Genomic DNA, 20985 nt, shown 5'->3' with positions numbered 1-20985 from the left:
CTCACACCCAATCAACACACACCTCCCACACCCAATCAAAACACACCTCCCACACACCCAATCAACACACACCTCCTACACACCCAATCAACACACACCTCTCACACCCAATCAACACACACCTCCCACACACCCAATCAACACACACCTCCTACACACCCAATCAACACACACCTCTCACACCCAATCAAAACACACCTCCCACACACCCAATCAACACACACCTCCCACACCCAATCAACACACACCTCCCACACCCAATCAAAACACACCTCCCACACACCCAATCAACACACACCTCCCACACACCCAATCAACACACACCTCTCACACCCAATCAACACACACCTCCCACACCCAATCAAAACACACCTCCCACACACCCAATCAACACACACCTCCTACACACCCAATCAACACACACCTCCCACACCCAATCAACACACACCTCCCACACACCCAATCAACACACACCTCCCACACACCCAATCAACACACACCTCCCACACACCCAATCAAAACACACCTCCCACACACCCAATCAACACACACCTCCCACACACCCAATCAACACACACCTCTCACACCCAATCAACACACACCTCCTACACACCCAATCAACACACACCTCCCACACACCCAATCAAAACACACCTCCCACACCCAATCAACACACACCTCCCACACCCAATCAACACACACCTCCCACACACCCAATCAACACACACCTCCCACACACCCAATCAAAACACACCTCCCACACCCAATCAACACACACCTCTCACACCCAATCAACACACACCTCCCACACACCCAATCAACACACACCTCCCACACACCCAATCAAAACACACCTCCCACACCCAATCAAAACACACCTCCCACACACCCAATCAACACACACCTCCCACACACCCAATCAACACACACCTCCCACACCCAATCAACACACACCTCCCACACACCCAATCAACACACACCTCCCACACACCCAATCAACACACACCTCTCACACCCAATCAACACACACCTCCCACACACCCAATCAACACACACCTCCCACACACCCAATCAACACACACCTCCCACACCCAATCAACACACACCTCCCACACACCCAATCAACACACACCTCCCACACACCCAATCAACACACACCTCCCACACACCCAATCAACACACACCTCCCACACACCCAATCAACACACACCTCTCACACACCCAATCAACACACACCTCCCACACACCCAATCAACACACACCTCCCACACACCCAATCAACACACACCTCCCACACACCCAATCAACACACACCTCCCACACACCCAATCAACACACACCTCCCACACACCCAATCAACACACACCTCCCACACCCAATCAACACACACCTCCCACACACCCAATCAACACACACCTCTCACACCCAATCAACACACACCTCCCACACACCCAATCAACACACACCTCCCACACACCCAATCAACACACACCTCTCACACCCAATCAACACACACCTCCCACACACCCAATCAACACACACCTCCCACACACCCAATCAACACACACCTCTCACACCCAATCAACACACACCTCCCACACCCAATCAACACACACCTCCCACACACCCAATCAACACACACCTCCCACACACCCAATCAACACACACCTCCCACACCCAATCAACACACACCTCCCACACACCCAATCAACACACACCTCTCACACCCAATCAACACACACCTCCCACACCCAATCAACACACGCCTCCCACACACCCAATCAACACACACCTCCCACACACCCAATCAACACACACCTCCCACACACCCAATCAACACACACCTCTCACACCCAATCAACACACACCTCCCACACCCAATCAACACACACCTCCCACACACCCAATCAACACACACCTCCCACACCCAATCAACACACACCTCCCACACCCAATCAACACACACCTCCCACACCCAATCAACACACACCTCCCACACACCCAATCAACACACAACTCTCACACCCAATCAACACACACCTCCCACACCCAATCAACACACACCTCCCACACACCCAATCAACACACACCTCCCACACACCCAATCAACACACACCTCTCACACCCAATCAACACACACCTCCCACACCCAATCAACACACGCCTCCCACACACCCAATCAACACACACCTCCCACACACCCAATCAACACACACCTCTCACACCCAATCAACACACACCTCCCACACCCAATCAACACACACCTCCCACACACCCAATCAACACACACCTCCCACACCCAATCAACACACACCTCCCACACCCAATCAACACACACCTCCCACACACCCAATCAACACACACCTCCCACACCCAATCAACACACACCTCCCACACACCCAATCAACACACACCTCCCACACACCCAATCAACACACACCTCCCACACCCAATCAACACACACCTCCCACACACCCAATCAACACACACCTCCCACACACCCAATCAACACACACCTCCCACACACCCAATCAACACACACCTCCCACACACCCAATCAACACACACCTCCCACACACCCAATCAACACACACCTCCCACACCCAATCAACACACAACTCCCACACACCCAATCAACACACACCTCCCACACCCAATCAACACACACCTCCCACACCCAATCAACACACACCTCCCACACACCCAATCAACACACACCTCCCACACCCAATCAACACACACCTCCCACACCCAATCAACACACACCTCCCACACCCAATCAACACACACCTCTCACACCCAATCAACACACACCTCTCACACCCAATCAACACACACCTCCCACACCCAATCAACACACACCTACACACCCAATCAACACACACCTCCCACACACCCAATCAACACACACCTCCCACACCCAATCAACACACACCTCTCACACCCAATCAACACACACCTCCCACACCCAATCAACACACACCTCCCACACCCAATCAACACACACCTCCCACACACCCAATCAACACACACCTCCCACACACCCAATCAACACACACCTCCCACACACCCAATCAACACACGCCTCCCGCACCCAATCAACACACACCTCCCACACACCCAATCAACACACACCTCCCACACACCCAATCAACACACACCTCCCACACACCCAATCAACACACGCCTCCCACACACCCAATCAACACACACCTCCCACACCCAATCAACACACACCTCCCACACACCCAATCAACACACACCTCTCACACACCCAATCAAAACACACCTCCCACACACCCAATCAACACACACCTCTCACACCCAATCAACACACACCTCCCACACCCAATCAACACACACCTCCCACACCCAATCAACACACACCTCCCACACACCCAATCAACACACACCTCTCACACCCAATCAACACACACCTCCCACACCCAATCAACACACACCTCCCACACACCCAATCAACACACACCTCCCACACACCCAATCAACACACACCTCTCACACCCAATCAACACACACCTCCCACACACCCAATCAACACACACCTCTCACACACCCAATCAACACACACCTCCCACACACCCAATCAACACACACCTCCCACACCCAATCAACACACACCTCCCACACCCAATCAACACACACCTCCCACACACCCAATCAACACACACCTCTCACACCCAATCAACACACACCTCCCACACCCAATCAACACACACCTCCCACACCCAATCAACACACACCTCACACACCCAATCAACACACACCTCCCACACACCCAATCAACACACACCTCCCACACACCCAATCAACACACACCTCCCACACCCAATCAACACACACCTCCCACACCCAATCAACACACACCTCCCACACACCCAATCAACACACACCTCCCACACCCAATCCAAACACGCCTCCCACACACCCAATCAACACACACCTCCCACACCCAATCAACACACACCTCCCACACACCCAATCAAAACACACCTCCCACACACCCAATCAACACACACCTCCCACACACCCAATCAACACACACCTCCCACACACCCAATCAACACACACCTCCACACCCAATCAACACACACCTCCCACACCCAATCAACACACACCTCCCACACCCAATCAACACACACCTCCCACACACCCAATCAAAACACACCTCCCACACACCCAATCAACACACACCTCCCACACACCCAATCAACACACACCTCCCAAACCCAATCAACACACACCTCCCACACACCCAATCAACACACACCTCCCACACACCCAATCAAAACACACCTCCCACACACCCAATCAACACACACCTCCCACACACCCAATCAACACACATACACACCTCCCACACACCCAATCAACACACACCTCCCACACCCAATCAACACACACCTCCCACACACCCAATCAACACACACCTCCCACACACCCCAATCACACACACCCCCACACACCCAATCAACACACACCCCACACACCCAATCCACACACACCTCCCACACACCCAATCAACACACACCTCCACACCCCACACACACCCCCCACCCACACACCCACACCTCCCACACACCCAACACCCACACCCACCACCCACACCCCACACCCACACACCCACACCACCCACACCCACATCACACCCACACACCACCCACCCACCCAATCAACACACACCTCCCACACCCAATCAACACACCTCCCACACCCAATCAACACACACCTCCCACACACCCAATCAACACACGCCTCCCGCACCCAATCAACACACGCCTCCCACACCCAATCAACACACACCTCCCACACACCCAATCAACACACGCCTCCCGCACCCAATCAACACACACCTCCCACACACCCAATCAACACACACCTCCCACACACCCAATCAACACACACCTCCCACACACCCAATCAACACACACCTCCCACACACCCAATCAACACACACCTCCCACACACCCAATCAACACACGCCTCCCGCACCCAATCAACACACACCTCCCACACACCCAATCAACACACACCTCCCACACACCCAATCAACACACACCTCCCACACCCAATCAACACACACCTCCCACACACCCAATCAACACACACCTCCCACACCCAATCAACACACACCTACACACCCAATCAACACACACCTCCCACACACCCAATCAACACACACCTCCCACACACCCAATCAACACACACCTCCCACACACCCAATCAACACACACCTCTCACACACCCAATCAACACACACCTCCCACACCCAATCAACACACACCTACACACCCAATCAACACACACCTCCCACACACCCAATCAACACACACCTCCCACACACCCAATCAACACACACCTCCCACACACCCAATCAACACACACCTCTCACACACCCAATCAACACACACCTCCCACACACCCAATCAACACACACCTCCCACACACCCAATCAACACACACCTCCCACACACCCAATCAACACACACCTCTCACACACCCAATCAACACACACCTCCCACACACCCAATCAACACACACCTCCCACACACCCAATCAACACACACCTCCCACACACCCAATCAACACACACCTCCCACACACCCAATCAACACACACCTCCCACACACCCAATCAACACACACCTCCCACACACCCAATCAACACACACCTCCCACACCCAATCAACACACACCTCCCACACACCCAATCAACACACACCTCCCACACCCAATCAACACACACCTCCCACACACCCAATCAACACACACCTCCCACACACCCAATCAACACACACCTCCCACACACCCAATCAACACACACCTCTCACACCCAATCAACACACACCTCCCACACACCCAATCAACACACACCTCTCACACCCAATCAACACACACCTCTCACACCCAATCAACACACACCTCCCACACACCCAATCAACACACACCTCCCACACACCCAATCAACACACACCTCCCACACCCAATCAACACACACCTCCCACACACCCAATCAACACACACCTCCCACACCCAATCAACACACACCTCCCACACCCAATCAACACACACCTCCCACACACCCAATCAACACACACCTCCCACACACCCAATCAACACACACCTCTCACACCCAATCAAAACACACCTCCCACACACCCAATCAACACACACCTCCCACACCCAATCAACACACACCTCCCACACCCAATCAACACACGCCTCCCACACCCAATCAACACACACCTCCCACACACCCAATCAACACACACCTCCCACACCAACACACACCGAACCCAAACACCAGCGACCCCACACTCACCAACACTGCCCACACCTATGGACATCACACACTCACCCGCCGTACTGCCCCAACCCCCACAGTCCACCATTAACCTAACCTGCCCAAACCACCTTCTAAACCAGCCCAATTATCCAACCAGCAAACACTCCCAGCACGAGCCACACACACTGACCCCTGGGCAACCCGTCCTTCTCACCACAGGGCTGGACGTTACACAGCGTCACTTCGTATCGCTCTCCGGTGCAGAGGCTGCCTCCATTTTTGGGGGGTGGATCAGTACAGGAACGAATCCGCAGAGATTTGCCTCCCCCACAGGGCCGGTCGCATTTCGACCAAGGACTCCAACTGGACCACCTGCCATTCACTAACAAACCAAGACAAACAGCAGTTACCGACCATTGGTGACCCCTCGCCCCCACCGTACCCACCATTGGTGACCCCTCGCACCATTCCCCCACCGTACCCACCATTGGTGACCCCTCGCCCCTCCCTCAGTTCTGACCATTGGTGACCCCTCGCACCTCCCTCAGTTCTGACCATTGGTGACCCCTCGCCCCTCCCTCAGTTCTGACCATTGGTGACCCCTCGCCCCTCACCCTCTGTTCTGACCATTGGTGACCTCTCACCCCTCACCCTCTGTTCTGACCATTGGTGACCCCTCGCCCCTCCCTCAGTTCTGACCATTGGTGACCCCTCGCCCTTCACCCTCTGTTCTGACCATTGGTGACCCCTCACCCCTCCCTCAGTTCTGACCATTGGTGACCCCTCGCCCCTCCCTCAGTTCTGACCATTGGTGACCACTCGCCCCTCCCTCAGTTCTGACCATTGGTGACCCCTCACCCCTCCCTCAGTTCTGACCATTGGTGACCCCTCGCCCCTCCCTCAGTTCTGACCATTGGTGACCCCTCACCCTTCCCTCAATTCTGACCATTGGTGACCCCTCAGCCTTTGTACTGACCATTGGTGACCCCTCGCCCTCACCCTCTGTTCTGACCATTGGTGATCCCTCGCCCCCTCCCTCCGTGCCGAACATTGGTGACCCCTCACCCTTTGTACTGACCATTGATAGCCCTTTTCCCCACTCTCCTCTACTTCCCGTTCCCTGAGGCCTTTAATAGTTTATTGAGCTTCTGTTGGATGATGTGATCAAAATGGCTTCAAGGGCTCCCTGGGGGTAATGGATCTGTGTACCTGTACCCCTCGATCTGTGTACCTGTACCCCTCGATCTGTGTACCTGTACCCCCTCGATCTGTGCACCTGTACCCCCTCGATCTGTGCACCTGTACCCCCTCGATCTGTGCACCTGTACCCCCTCGTTCTGCGTACCTGTACCCACTCGATCTGTGTACCTGTACCCCTTGTTAATTGAATCCATGTGATTTATATCAATTAGTGTTAATCGTATTCAGGTGGAACCCATCAATCGGGAACTCTCTCATATCCTTTTGCAGGAGAGCTGATTGTGGTGTGGGTGTAATGTTGATCTCTGTGAATAGAGGCTTGGAAGCAACTGAAGACCAGGCTCCAGTATTTTATCCTTCACCACCTGGCTCTCCAATTTATTACATGGCAGCTGAGGATCGTTGCCTAAAGGTGGAGTTGGAAAATATGATTTTTTTTTGTATTTAAAACAAAACTTGAAAGCCTAGTGACCATTGTGGAAAATGGCAGAAAGCAAGTTTCAATCAGTGAGGTCCGATTTCCCTCCGATGTTCTCGGAGTTTGAACCGTGTGAGCGGTGGGAGAATGAGATTGGTCCATGGACACGGGTCACTGCTCTACCACAGAGAAAACAAGGCATGGCCTTGGCATTGTCGCTTCCTGAACAAAGTAAAATCAGAAGTAAGGTGTTGTCTGAGATAGATGCAGATCTTTTGGATAATGATGAAGGTTTGACCTTTCTAATCGAATTTCTGGATCAAATCTACAAGAAAGATGACCTGGTAAGTGCCTGTGAGGCCTGTTCAGCATTTGATAGATTTCGGAAATCGGACGGTCATTCAATGGAAGATTATATCATGGACTTTAACAAATTGTACAAAAGGTTGACAAAGTTCCAATTGGGAATCGCTGGATCGGTCCGAGTGTTTAAATTACTAGATTGTGCGAAGGTGTCTCATCTAGACAGGCAACTGGTCCTAACTGGCGTCCAGTTCTCGGAAAAGGAGACTGTTGGATCAAATATCTGCTGCCTTAAAACAAAATTCCTGGGGATCAGTCATTCCCTTCAGCCTTCATGGAACAAATGGGACCTTCCGCTGAGACACCCCTCGACCTGTGCGTCTGCACCCCTCAATTTCTCGGTTCATCCATCGAGAATTTCACCTTTTGGAGTATTCTTTCCTCACACCATCCTGCTTTGACCTCTCCCCTCTGCCTCTCCCTGTGACCTCTCACCTCTGCCTTTCCCCTCCCTGTGACCTCTCACCTTTGCCTCTCATAGAATCATAGAAAATTTACGGCACAGAAGGAGGCCATTCGGCCCATCGTGTCCGCACCGCTGAGAAACGAGCCACCCAGCCTAATCCCACTTTCCATCACTTGCTCCGTAGCCCTGCAGTTTTCGGCTCTTCAGGTGCACATCCAGGTACTTTTTAAATGAGTTGAGGGTTTCTGCCTCTCCCACCCTCTCAGGCAGTGAGTTCCAGACCCCCACCACCCTCTGGGTGAAAACATTTCTCCTCAGCTCCCCTCTAATCCTTCTACCAATCACTTTAAATCCATGCCCCCTGGTTATTGACCCCTCTGCTAAGAGAAATAGGTCCTTCCTATCCACTCTATCTGGGCCCCTCATAATTTTATACACCTCAATTAAATCTCCCCTCAGCCTCCTCTGTTCCAAAGAAAACAACCCCAGCCTATCCAATCTTTCCTCATAGCTAAAATTCTCCAGTCCTGGCAACATCCTCGTAAATCTCCTCTGTACCCTCTCTAGTGCAATCACATCCTTCCTGTAATGTGGTGACCAGAACTGTACCCAGTACTCAAGCTGTGGCCTAACTCGTGTTTTATACAGTTCCAGCATAACCTCCCTGCTCTTATATTCTATGCCTCGGCTAATAAAGGAAAGTATTCCATATGCCTTTTTAACCACCTTATCTACCTGTCCTGCTACCTTCAGGGATCTGTGGACATGCACTCCAAGGTCCCTCACTTCCTCTACACCTCTCAGTATCCTCCCATTTATTGTGTACTCCCTTGCCTTGTTTGCTCTCCCCAAATACATTACCTCACACTTCTCCGGATTGAATTCCATTTGCCACTTTTCTGCCCATCTGACCAGTCCATTGATATCTTCCTGCAGTCTACAGCTTTCCTCCTCACTATCAACCACACGGCCTATATTTTGTGTCATCCGCAAATTTCTTAATCATGCCCCCTACGTTTAAGTCCAAATCGTTAATGTGTACCACAAAAAGCAAAGCCTGTGGAATCCCACTGGAAACAGGCTTCCAGTCACAAAAACACCCGTCGACCATCACCCTTTGCTTCCTGCCACTGAAACAATTTTGGATCCAATTTGCTACTTTCCCTCGGATCCCATGGGCCTTTACTTTTTTGACCACTCAACTGAGAGCTCTCCCCTCTGCCTTTCCCCTCTGACCTCTGCCTTTCCCCTCCCTGTGACCTCTCACCTCTGCCTCTCCCCTCCCTGTGACCTCTCACCTCTGCAAGCCTTTATATTACAGAAACGTATCTCCAGATTCCCGGTTTGGATTTCCTCACACCATTGACCGCCCGACTGTGGGGAGTTGTACGTCCTTAGACGGTGCTGCTGACCGACTCCACAACTACGGGAACATTCCCTCCATTCTGACCACATGTTCCAGCTGCAATTCCGGGTACAGTTCTCTCCAGAACATTCCATCTCACCTGCAGCGAGCAAGTCAAAAAATAATCCACTTCAGATTGCACAATGATCTGCGTGATCAGCCATGATCTAATTGAATGGCAGAACAGGCTCGAGGGGCTGAATGGCCTCCTCCTGTTCCTGTGTTTGGTGTTTCATGGAGTCAATCCCGTTAATAACAATCAGAGTTCTCGTTCTGTGAGTTAAATTTACTCCTCTTTGAATGAGGATAAGTCTGTCATTGAAGGGGAAATCACCAAACATGATCATCTTCAAGAGTTTACATGCCAGAGACTTGCACGTTCCCTGTTCCCACCCTGTCATAGTACCATGGTAGGTACAGCACAGCAGGAGGCCATTCGGCCCACCGTGCCTGTGTCGGCTCTTTGAAAGATCCATCCAATTAATCCCACTCCCCCCTGCTCTTTCCCCAGAGCCCTGGAAATTTTTTCCCTTCAAGTATTTATCCAATTCCCTTTTGAAAGTTATTATTGAATCTGCTTCCACCGCCCTTTCAGGCAGCGAATTCTAGATCAGAACAACTCGTTGTTAAAACATTCTCCTCATCTTCATCCTGGTTCTTTTGCCAATCACCTGAAAACTGAAATAAAAACAGAAAATGCTGGAAATACTCAGCGAGTCAGGCAGCATCTGTAGAGAAAGAAACAGAGTTAACGTTTCAGGTCAAAGACCTGGTGTCCTTTGGTTACTAATCTTTCTGCCACTGAACCTGAGAATCATAGAACAGTTACAGCCACAGAAGGAGACCATTCGGCCCATCGAGCCTATGCCAGCTCTTTGTAAGAGCAATCCATTTTTTTTTAATCGTTCATGGATTGTGGGCGTTCCTGGCGAGGCCGGCATTTATTGCCCATCCCTAATTGCTCTTGAGAAGGTGGCGGTGAGCCGCCTTCTTGAACTGCTGCAGTCCGCGTGGTGAACCGTGTTTGTCCCACTCCCCCGCCCTATCCCCGTAGCCCTGCAATTTTTTCCTTTCAAGTATTTATCCAGTTCCCTTTTGAAGGCCATGATTGAATCTGCCTCCACCACCCCCTCGGGCAGCGCATTCCAGATCCTAACCACTCGCTGTGTAAAAATGATTTTTCTCATGTCACCTTTGGTTCTTTTGCCAATCACCTTAAATCTCTGTCTTCTGGTTCTTGACCCTTCCACCAATGGGAACAGTTTCTCTTTATTTACTTTATCTAAACCTGTCCTGATTTTGAATACCTCGATCAAATCTCCTCTTAACCTTCTCTGTTCGAAGGAGAACAACCCCAGCTTCTCCAGTCTCTCCACATAACTAAAGTCCCTCATCCCTGGAATCATTCTAGTAAATCTCTTCTGCACCCTCTCTAAGGCCTTCACATCTTTCCGAAAGTGCGGTGCCCAGAACTGGACACAATACTCCAGTTGTGGTCGAACCAGTGTTTTATAAAGGTTCATCATGACTTCCTTGCTTTTGTACTCTATGCCTCTATTTATAAAGCCCAGGATCCCGTATGCTTTTTTAACCCTTTCTCCACCTGCCCTGCCACCTTCAAAGATTTGTGTATGTTCTCATTGGGCGAGAAACACACCGATTATGAAAGTTCTTCTGTACACATTTCAGGAATTCTTCACTCCCCTTGCCCTTTGGCCTGTTTTTCCCGGTCTATATTGGGGTAATTGAAATCCCCCACTGTTGCTGCTCTATTATTTTTACATTCCTCTGAAATCCTTGAGGGATTTAATTAGCATGAACAGCTCAAATCAGAGACCAGACCTGATCCGGAAATCTTCAGACTAGTTGGTTCTTGAAGTTGGTCAGATCAATGAAAGAAACATGTTTTAAATCATATTTAAATTATAGTTTGACGTTGATACAGCAAACCATTTATTTGACTTCCTATTTGAGGAGTCAGTGCAGTTTACTACTTACCGGGGATATTTCTAATATTATTATAGATTTACTCATTCAATTATTGACACTGACCTAAGCTGGAAACTTCTGCCAATCAGTGCGCTCACTCCAGAACTTCACCAATCAATGCAGCTCACACCAGAACCTCACCAATCAGTGCGGCTCACTCCAGAACTTCACCAATCAGTGCGGCTCACTCCAGAACCTCACCAATCAGTGCGGCTCACTCCAGAACTTCACCAATCAGTGCGGCTCACTCCAGAACCTCACCAATCAGTGCGGCTCACTCCAGAACTTCACCAATCAGTACGGCTCACTCCAGAACTTCACCAATCAGTGTGGCTCACACCAGAACCTCACCAATCAGTGCGGCTCACTCCAGAACCTCACCAATCAGTGCGGCTCACTCCAGAACTTCACCAATCAGTGTGGCTCACACCAGAACCTCACCAATCAGTGCGGCTCACTCCAGAACTTCACCAATCAGTGCGGCTCACTCCAGAACTTCACCAATCAGTGCGGCTCACTCCAGAACCTCACCAATCAGTGTGGCTCACTCCAGAACCTCACCAATCAGTGTGGCTCACTCCAGAACCTCACCAATCAGTGTGGCTCACTCCAGAACCTCACCAATCAGTGTGGCTCACTCCAGAACCTCACCAATCAGGTAACGATAGACCAGTTAGCCTAACACCTGTCATTGGGAAAATGCTAGAATCCATTATTAAGGAAGTAGTAGCAGGACATTTGGAGACTCAAAATACAATCAAGGAGAGTCAACATGGTTTTATGAAGGGAAATCATGTCTGACAAATTTATTAGAGTTCTTTGAGGAAGTAACGGGCAGGGTGGATAAAGGGGAACCAATGGATGCAGTATATTTGGATTTCCAAAAGGCATTCGATAAGGTGCCACATAAAAGATTACTGCACAAGATAAGAGCTCATGGTGTTGGGGGTAGTACACTGGCACGGATAGAGGATTGGCTAACTAACAGAAAACAAAGAGTCGGGATAAAAGGGTCATTTTCAAAATGGCAATCTGTAACTAGTGGGGTGCCGCAGGGCTCAGTGCTGGGGCCTCAACTATTTACAATATATATCAATGACTTGGATGAAGGAACAGAGTGACTTCTGGCCAAATTTGCTGATGATACAAAGATAGGTGGAAAAGCAAGTTGTGATGAGGACACAAAGTGTCTGCAAAGGGATATTGACGGGTTAAGCGAATGGGCAAAAATTTGGCAGATGGAATATAATGTGGGAAAATGTGAAGTCATCCACTTTGGGAGGAAAAATAAAAAAGCAAAATATTATTTGAATGGAGAAATACTACAAAATGCTGCAGTACAGAGGGATCTGGGTGTCCTCGTACATGAAACACAAAAAGTCAACACAGGTGCAGCAGGTAATCCGGAAGGCAAACAGAATGTTGGCCTTTATTTCTAGGGGGATGGAGTATAAAAGCAGGGAAGTCATGCTCCAACTGTACAGGGTGCTGGTGAGACCACACCTGGAGTGCTGCGTACAGTTCTGGTGCCCTTATTTAAGGAAGGACATACTTGCATTGGAGGCAGTTCAGAGAAGGTTCACTAGGTTGATTCTGGGTATGGAAGGGTTGTCTTATGAGGAAAGATTGAACAGGTTGGGTCTCTACTCATTGGAGTTTAGAAGAATGAGAGGAGACCTTATTAAAACATACAAGATTCTGAGGGTTCTCGATAGGGTAGATGCTGAGAGGATGTTACCCCTCATGGGGGAATCTAAAACTAGGGGGCATAGTCTCAGAATAAGGAGTCGTCTGTTTAAGATGGAAATGAGGAGGAATTTCTTCTCCCAGAGGGTTGTGAATCTTTGGAATTCTTTATCCCAAAAAGCTGTGGAGGCCGAGTCATTGAATACATTCAAGGCTGAGTTAGACAAACTTTTGATCAGCAAGGGAGTCAAAGGATATGGGGAAAGGGCGGGAAAGTGGAGTTGAGGTAAAAATCAGATCAGCCGTGATCTCATTAAATGGTGGAGCAGACTCGAGGGGCCGAATGGCCTACTCCTGCTCCTATCTCTTATGGTCAATCAATGCAGCTCACTCCAGAACCTCACCAATCAGTTCACTGACTCTGGAACCTCACCAACCACCACCCACCAGCCTCTAAACCTGAGTTGTTCCCGAGCCGCGTTCTGGGATATTTACTTGTGCACTGGGGCAAGTTGCAAGGCCGATCCTGGAATGTTTCCCCGGTACAGTTCCTGTAATTCAGGCAGAACCGCGTCCGGCTTTTGACGCTGGGAAACTGTGTATCTGTGCAGGTCCGAGAGCAATGGGTCCATGCAGACCAGAGCGAAAATCCATCAGAATCTAGAGAGAGAGAAAGAGACAGGATCAGAGAGAGGGAGAGGGACAGGATCAGAGACAGAGAGAGAGAGACAGGATCAGAGAGAGGGAGAGAGAGAGAGGGAGAGGGACAGGATCAGAGACAGAGAGAGAGGGAGAGAGAGAGACAGGATCAGAGAGAGGGAGAGAGAGAGAGGGAGAGGGACAGGATCAGAGACAGAGAGAGAGGGAGAGAGAGAGAGGGAGAGGGACAGGATCAGAGACAGAGAGAGAGAGACAGGATCAGAGAGAGAGGGAGAGAGAGAGAGGGAGAGGTACAGGATCAGAGATAGAGAGAGAGGGAGAGAGAGAGAGAGTGAGAGAGAGATCAGAGAAGGAGAGAAAGACAGAGAAAGATAGAGAGAGCAAGAGAGGGAGAGTGAGAGAAAGGGACAGGATCAGAGAGAGGGAGATAGAGGGAGAGAGAGGTAGAAAGAGAGAGGGAGAGAGATAGTGTGAGAGTGTGTGTGTGAGAGAGAGAGGAATAGGATCAGAGAGAGAGTGAGAGAGAGAGGGACAGGATTTTTTTTTTATTCGTTCATGGGATGTGGGTGTCGCTGGCGAGGCCGGCATTTATTGCCCATCCCTAATTGCCCTTGAGAAGGTGGTGGTGAGCCGCCTTCTTGAACCGCTGCAGTCCGTGTGGTGACGGTTCTCCCACAGTGCTGTTAGGAAGGGAGTTTCAGGATTTTGACCCAGCGATGATGAAGGAACAGCGATATATTTCCAAGTCGGGATGGTGTGTGACTTGGAGGGGAACGTGCAGGTGGTGTTGTTCCCATGTGCCTGCTGCCCTTGTCCTTCTAGGTGGTAGAGGTCGCGGGTTTGGGAGGTGCTGTCGAAGAAGCCTTGGCGAGTTGCTGCAGTGCATCCTGTGGATGGTCCACACTGCAGCCACAGTGCGCCGGTGGTGAAGGGAGTGAATGTTTAGGGTGGTGGATGGGGTGCTAATCAAGTGGGCTGCTTTATCTTGGATGGTGTCGAGCTTCTTGAGTGTTGTTGGAGCTGCTCTCATCCAGGCAAGTGGAGAGAATTCCATCACACTCCTGACTTGTGCCTTGTAGATGGTGGAAAGGCTTTGGGGAGTCAGGAGGTGAGTCACTCGCCGCAGAATACCCAGCCTCTGACCTGCTCTTGTAGCCACATTATTTATATGGCTGGTCCAGTTAAGTTTCTGGTCAATGGTGACCCCCAGGATGTTGATGGTGGGGGTTTCAGTGATGGTATTGCCGTTGAATGTCAAGGGGAGGTGGTTAGACTCTCTCTTGTTGGAGATGATCATTGCCTGGCACTTGTCTGGCGCGAATGTTACTTGCCACTTATGAGCCCAAGCCTGGATGTTGTCCAGGTCTTGCTGCATGCGGGCTCGGACTGCTTCATTATTTGAGTGGTTGCGAATGGAACTGAACACTGTGCAATCATCAGCGAACATCCCCATTTCTGACCTTATGATGGAGCGAAGGTCATTGATGAAGCAGCTGAAGATGGTTGGGCCTCGGACACTGCCCTGAGGAACTCCTGCAGCAATGCCCTGGGGCTGAGATGATTGGCCTCCAACAACCACTACCATCTTCCTTTGTGCTAGGTATGACTCCAGCCTCTGAAGAGTTTTCCCCCTGATTCCCATTGACTTCAATTTTATTAGGGCTCCTTGATGCCACACTCGGTCAAATGCTGCCTTGATGACAAGGGCAATCACTCTCACCTCACCTCTGGAATTCAGTTCTTTTGTCCATGTTTGGACCAAGGCTGTAATGAGGTCTGGAGCCGAGTGGTCCTGGCGGAACCCAAACTGAGCATCGGTGAGCAAATTATTGGTGAGTAAGTGCCGCTTGATAGCACTGTCGACGACACCTTCCATCACTTTGCTGATGATTGAGAGTAGACTGATGGGGCGGTAATTGGCCGGATTGGATTTGTCCTGCTTGTTGTGGACAAGACATACCTGGGCAATTTTCCACATTGTCGGGTAGCTGCCAGTGTTGTAGCTGTACTGGAACAGTTTGGCTGGAGGCGCAGCTAGTTCTGGAGCACAAGTCTTCAGCACTACAGCTGGGATGTTGTCGGGGCCCATAGCCTTTGCTGTATCTAGTGCACTCAGCCGTTTCTTGATATCACGTGGAGTGAATCGAATTGACTGAAGACTGGCTTCTGTGATGGTGGGGATATCGGGAGGAGGCTGAGATGGATCATCCACTCGGCACTTCTGGCTGAAGATGGTTGCAAACGCTTCAGCCTTGTCTTTTGCACTCACGTGCTGGACTCTGCCATCATTGAGGATGGAGATGTTTACAGAGCCTCCTCCTCCCGTTAGTTGTTTAATTGTCCACCACCATTCACGACTGGATGTGGCAGGACTGCAGAGCTTTGATCTGATCCGTTGGTTGTTGAATCGCTTAGATCTGTCTATAGCATGTTGCTTCCGCTGTTTAGCATGCATGTAGTCCTGAGTTGTAGCTTCACCAGGTTGGCACCTCATTTTTAGGTACGCCTGGTGCTGCTCCTGGCATGCTCTTCTACACTCCTCATTGAACCAGGGTTGATCCCCTGGCTTGTTGGTAATGGTAGAGTGAGGAATATGCCGGGCCATGAGGTTACAGATTGTGCTGGAATACAATTCTGCTGCTGCTGATGGCCCACAGCGCCTCATGGATGCCCAGTTTTGAGCTGCTAGATCGGTTCTGAATCTGTCCCATTTAGCACGGTGGTAGTGCCACACAACACGTTGGATGGTGTCCTTGGTGTGAAGACAGGACTTTGTCTCCACGAGGACTGTGCGGTGGTCACTCCTACCAATACTGTCATGGACAGATGCATCTGCGACAGGTAGATTGGTGAGGACGAGGTCAAGTAAGTTTTTCCCTCGTGTTGGTTCACTCACCACCTGCCGCAGGCCCAGTCTGGCAGCTATGTCCTTCAGGACTCAGCCAGCTCGGTCAGTAGTGGTGCTACCGAGCCACTCTTGGTGATGGACATTGAAGTCCCCCACCCAGAGTACCAGGTGATCAAAGAGAGAGAGAGAAAGGGACGGGATCGGAGAGAGAGAGAGAGGGGGACGGGATCAGAGAGAGAGAGAGAGAGAGAGAGAGTGAGTGAGAAAGGGACGGGATCGGAGAGAGAGAGAGAGAGAGAGAGTGTGAGTGAGAAAGGGACGGGATCGGAGAGAGAGAGAGAAAGGGACGGGATCAGAGAGAGAGAGTGAGAAAGGGACGGGATCGGAGAGAGAGAGTGAGAGAGAGAGAGTGAGAAAGGGACGGGATCGGAGAGAGGGGGAGAGAGAGAGAGAGAGAGAGTGAGAAAGGGACGGGATTGGAGAGAGGGAGAGAGGGAGAGAGGGAGAGAGAGGGAGAGAGGGATGTGTGTCTCCCCCTTTCAGCCCTCTCTCTTGTCCACCCCCAGAATGTTTCCGATTACCTGGTCGAGTGCTGATTGGTTCCCTCGTTGGGGTCATGAAGCCGGACACTGCAAGAAGGAGGGAAACTGTTACCAAAACCCGCACCTGAACCCCGCCCCCTGACCTCCGCATCCTGACCCCTGACCCCCTCACCACACACTGGAGAGGATGGACCTTTCCTGCTGTGTGATCCATGACAGGAGCCCTCAGGGGGGGGGGGGGTCTCTCACTCTCGGGGGGGGGTCTCACACTCACTCTCGGGGGGGGTCTCACACTCACTCTCGGGGGGCGTCTCACACTCACTCTCGGGGGGCGTCTCACACTCACTCTCGGGGGGCGTCTCACACTCACTCTCGGGGGGCGTCTCACACTCACTCTCGGGGGGCGTCTCACACTCACTCTCGGGGGGCGTCTCACACTCACTCTCGGGGGGCGTCTCACACTCACTCTCGGGGGGGGTCTCACACTCACTCTCGGGGGGGGTCTCACACTCACTCTCGGGGGGGGTCTCACACTCACTCTCGGGGGGGGTCTCACACTCACTCTCGGGGGGGGTCTCACACTCACTCTCGGGGGGGGTCTCACACTCACTCTCGGGGGGGGTCTCACACTCACTCTCGGGGGGGGTCTCACACTCACTCTCGGGGGGGGGTCTCACACTCACTCTCGGGGGGGGTCTCACACTCACTCTCGGGGGGGGTCTCACACTCACTCTCGGGGGGGGTCTCACACTCACTCTCGGGGGGGGTCTCACACTCACTCTCGGGGGGGGTCTCACACTCACTCTCGGGGGGGGTCTCACACTCACTCTCGGGGGGGGTCTCACACTCACTCTCGGGGGGGGTCTCACACTCACTCTCGGGGGGGGTCTCACACTCACTCTCGGGGGGGGTCTCACACTCACTCTCGGGGGGGGTCTCACACTCACTCTCGGGGGGGGGTCTCACACTCACTCTCGGGGGGGGTCTCACACTCACTCTCGGGGGGGGTCTCACACTCACTCTCGGGGGGGGTCTCACACTCACTCTCGGGGGGGGTCTCACACTCACTCTCGGGGGGGGTCTCACACTCACTCTCGGGGGGGGTCTCACACTCACTCTCGGGGGGGGTCTCACACTCACTCTCGGGGGGGGTCTCACACTCACTCTCGGGGGGGGTCTCACACTCACTCTCGGGGGGGGGTCTCACACTCACTCTCGGGGGGGGTCTCACACTCACTCTCGGGGGGGGTCTCACACTCACTCTCGGGGGGGGTCTCACACTCACTCTCGGGGGGGGTCTCACACTCACTCTCGGGGGGGGTCTCACACTCACTCTCGGGGGGGGTCTCACACTCACTCTCGGGGGGGGTCTCACACTCACTCTCGGGGGGGGTCTCACACTCACTCTCGGGGGGGGTCTCACACTCACTCTCGGGGGGGGTCTCACACTCACTCTCGGGGGGGGTCTCACACTCACTCTCGGGGGGGGTCTCACACTCACTCTCGGGGGGGGTCTCACACTCACTCGGGGGGGGTCTCACACTCACTCTCGGGGGGGGTCTCACACTCACTCTCGGGGGGGGTCTCACACTCACTCTCGGGGGGGGTCTCACACTCACTCTCGGGGGGGGTCTCACACTCACTCTCGGGGGGGTCTCACACTCACTCTCGGGGGGGGTCTCACACTCACTCTCGGGGGGGTCTCACACTCACTCTCGGGGGGGGTCTCACACTCACTCTCGGGGGGGGTCTCACACTCACTCTCGGGGGGGGTCTCACACTCACTCTCGGGGGGGGTCTCACACTCACTCTCGGGGGGGGTCTCACACTCACTCTCGGGGGGGGTCTCACACTCACTCTCGGGGGGGTCTCACACTCACTCTCGGGGGGGGTCTCACACTCACTCTCGGGGGGGGGTCTCACACTCACTCTCGGGGGGGGTCTCACACTCACTCTCGGGGGGGGTCTCACACTCACTCTCGGGGGGGGTCTCACACTCACTCTCGGGGGGGGTCTCACACTCACTCTCGGGGGGGGTCTCACACTCACTCTCGGGGGGGGTCTCACACTCACTCTCGGGGGGGGTCTCACACTCACTCTCGGGGGGGGTCTCACACTCACTCTCGGGGGGGGTCTCACACTCACTCTCGGGGGGGGTCTCACACTCACTCTCGGGGGGGGTCTCACACTCACTCTCGGGGGGGGTCTCACACTCACTCTCGGGGGGGGTCTCACACTCACTCTCGGGGGGGGTCTCACACTCACTCTCGGGGGGGTCTCACACTCACTCTCGGGGGGGGGTCTCACACTCACTCTCGGGGGGGGTCTCACACTCACTCTCGGGGGGGGTCTCACACTCACTCTCGGGGGGGGTCTCACACTCACTCTCGGGGGGGGTCTCACACTCACTCTCGGGGGGGGGTCTCACACTCACTCTCGGGGGGGGGTCTCACACTCACTCTCGGGGGGGTCTCACACTCACTCTCGGGGGGGGTCTCACACTCACTCTCGGGGGGGGGTCTCACACTCACTCTCGGGGGGGGTCTCACACTCACTCTCGGGGGGGGTCTCACACTCACTCTCGGGGGGGTCTCACACTCACTCTCGGGGGGGGGTCTCACACTCACTCTCGGGGGGGGTCTCACACTCACTCTCGGGGGGGGTCTCACACTCACTCTCGGGGGGGGTCTCACACTCACTCTCGGGGGGGGTCTCACACTCACTCTCGGGGGGGGTCTCACACTCACTCTCGGGGGGGGTCTCACACTCACTCTCGGGGGGGGGTCTCACACTCACTCTCGGGGGGGGTCTCACACTCACTCTCGGGGGGGGTCTCACACTCACTCTCGGGGGGGGTCTCACACTCACTCTCGGGGGGGGTCTCACACTCACTCTCGGGGGGGGTCTCACACTCACTCTCGGGGGGGGGGTCTCACACTCACTCTCGGGGGGGGTCTCACAGTCACTCTCGGGGGGGGTCTCACACTCACTCTCGGGGGGGGTCTCACACTCACTCTCGGGGGGGGTCTCACACTCACTCTCGGGGGGGGTCTCACACTCACTCTCGGGGGGGTCTCACACTCACTCTCGGGGGGGTCTCACACTCACTCTCGGGGGGTCTCACACTCACTCTCGGGGGGGGTCTCACACTCACTCTCTGGGGGA

This window comes from Heptranchias perlo, unplaced genomic scaffold, assembly GCF_035084215.1.
Source record: "Heptranchias perlo isolate sHepPer1 unplaced genomic scaffold, sHepPer1.hap1 HAP1_SCAFFOLD_290, whole genome shotgun sequence".
NCBI lineage: Eukaryota > Metazoa > Chordata > Chondrichthyes > Hexanchiformes > Hexanchidae > Heptranchias > Heptranchias perlo.
This window is presented reverse-complemented; position numbering follows the sequence as displayed.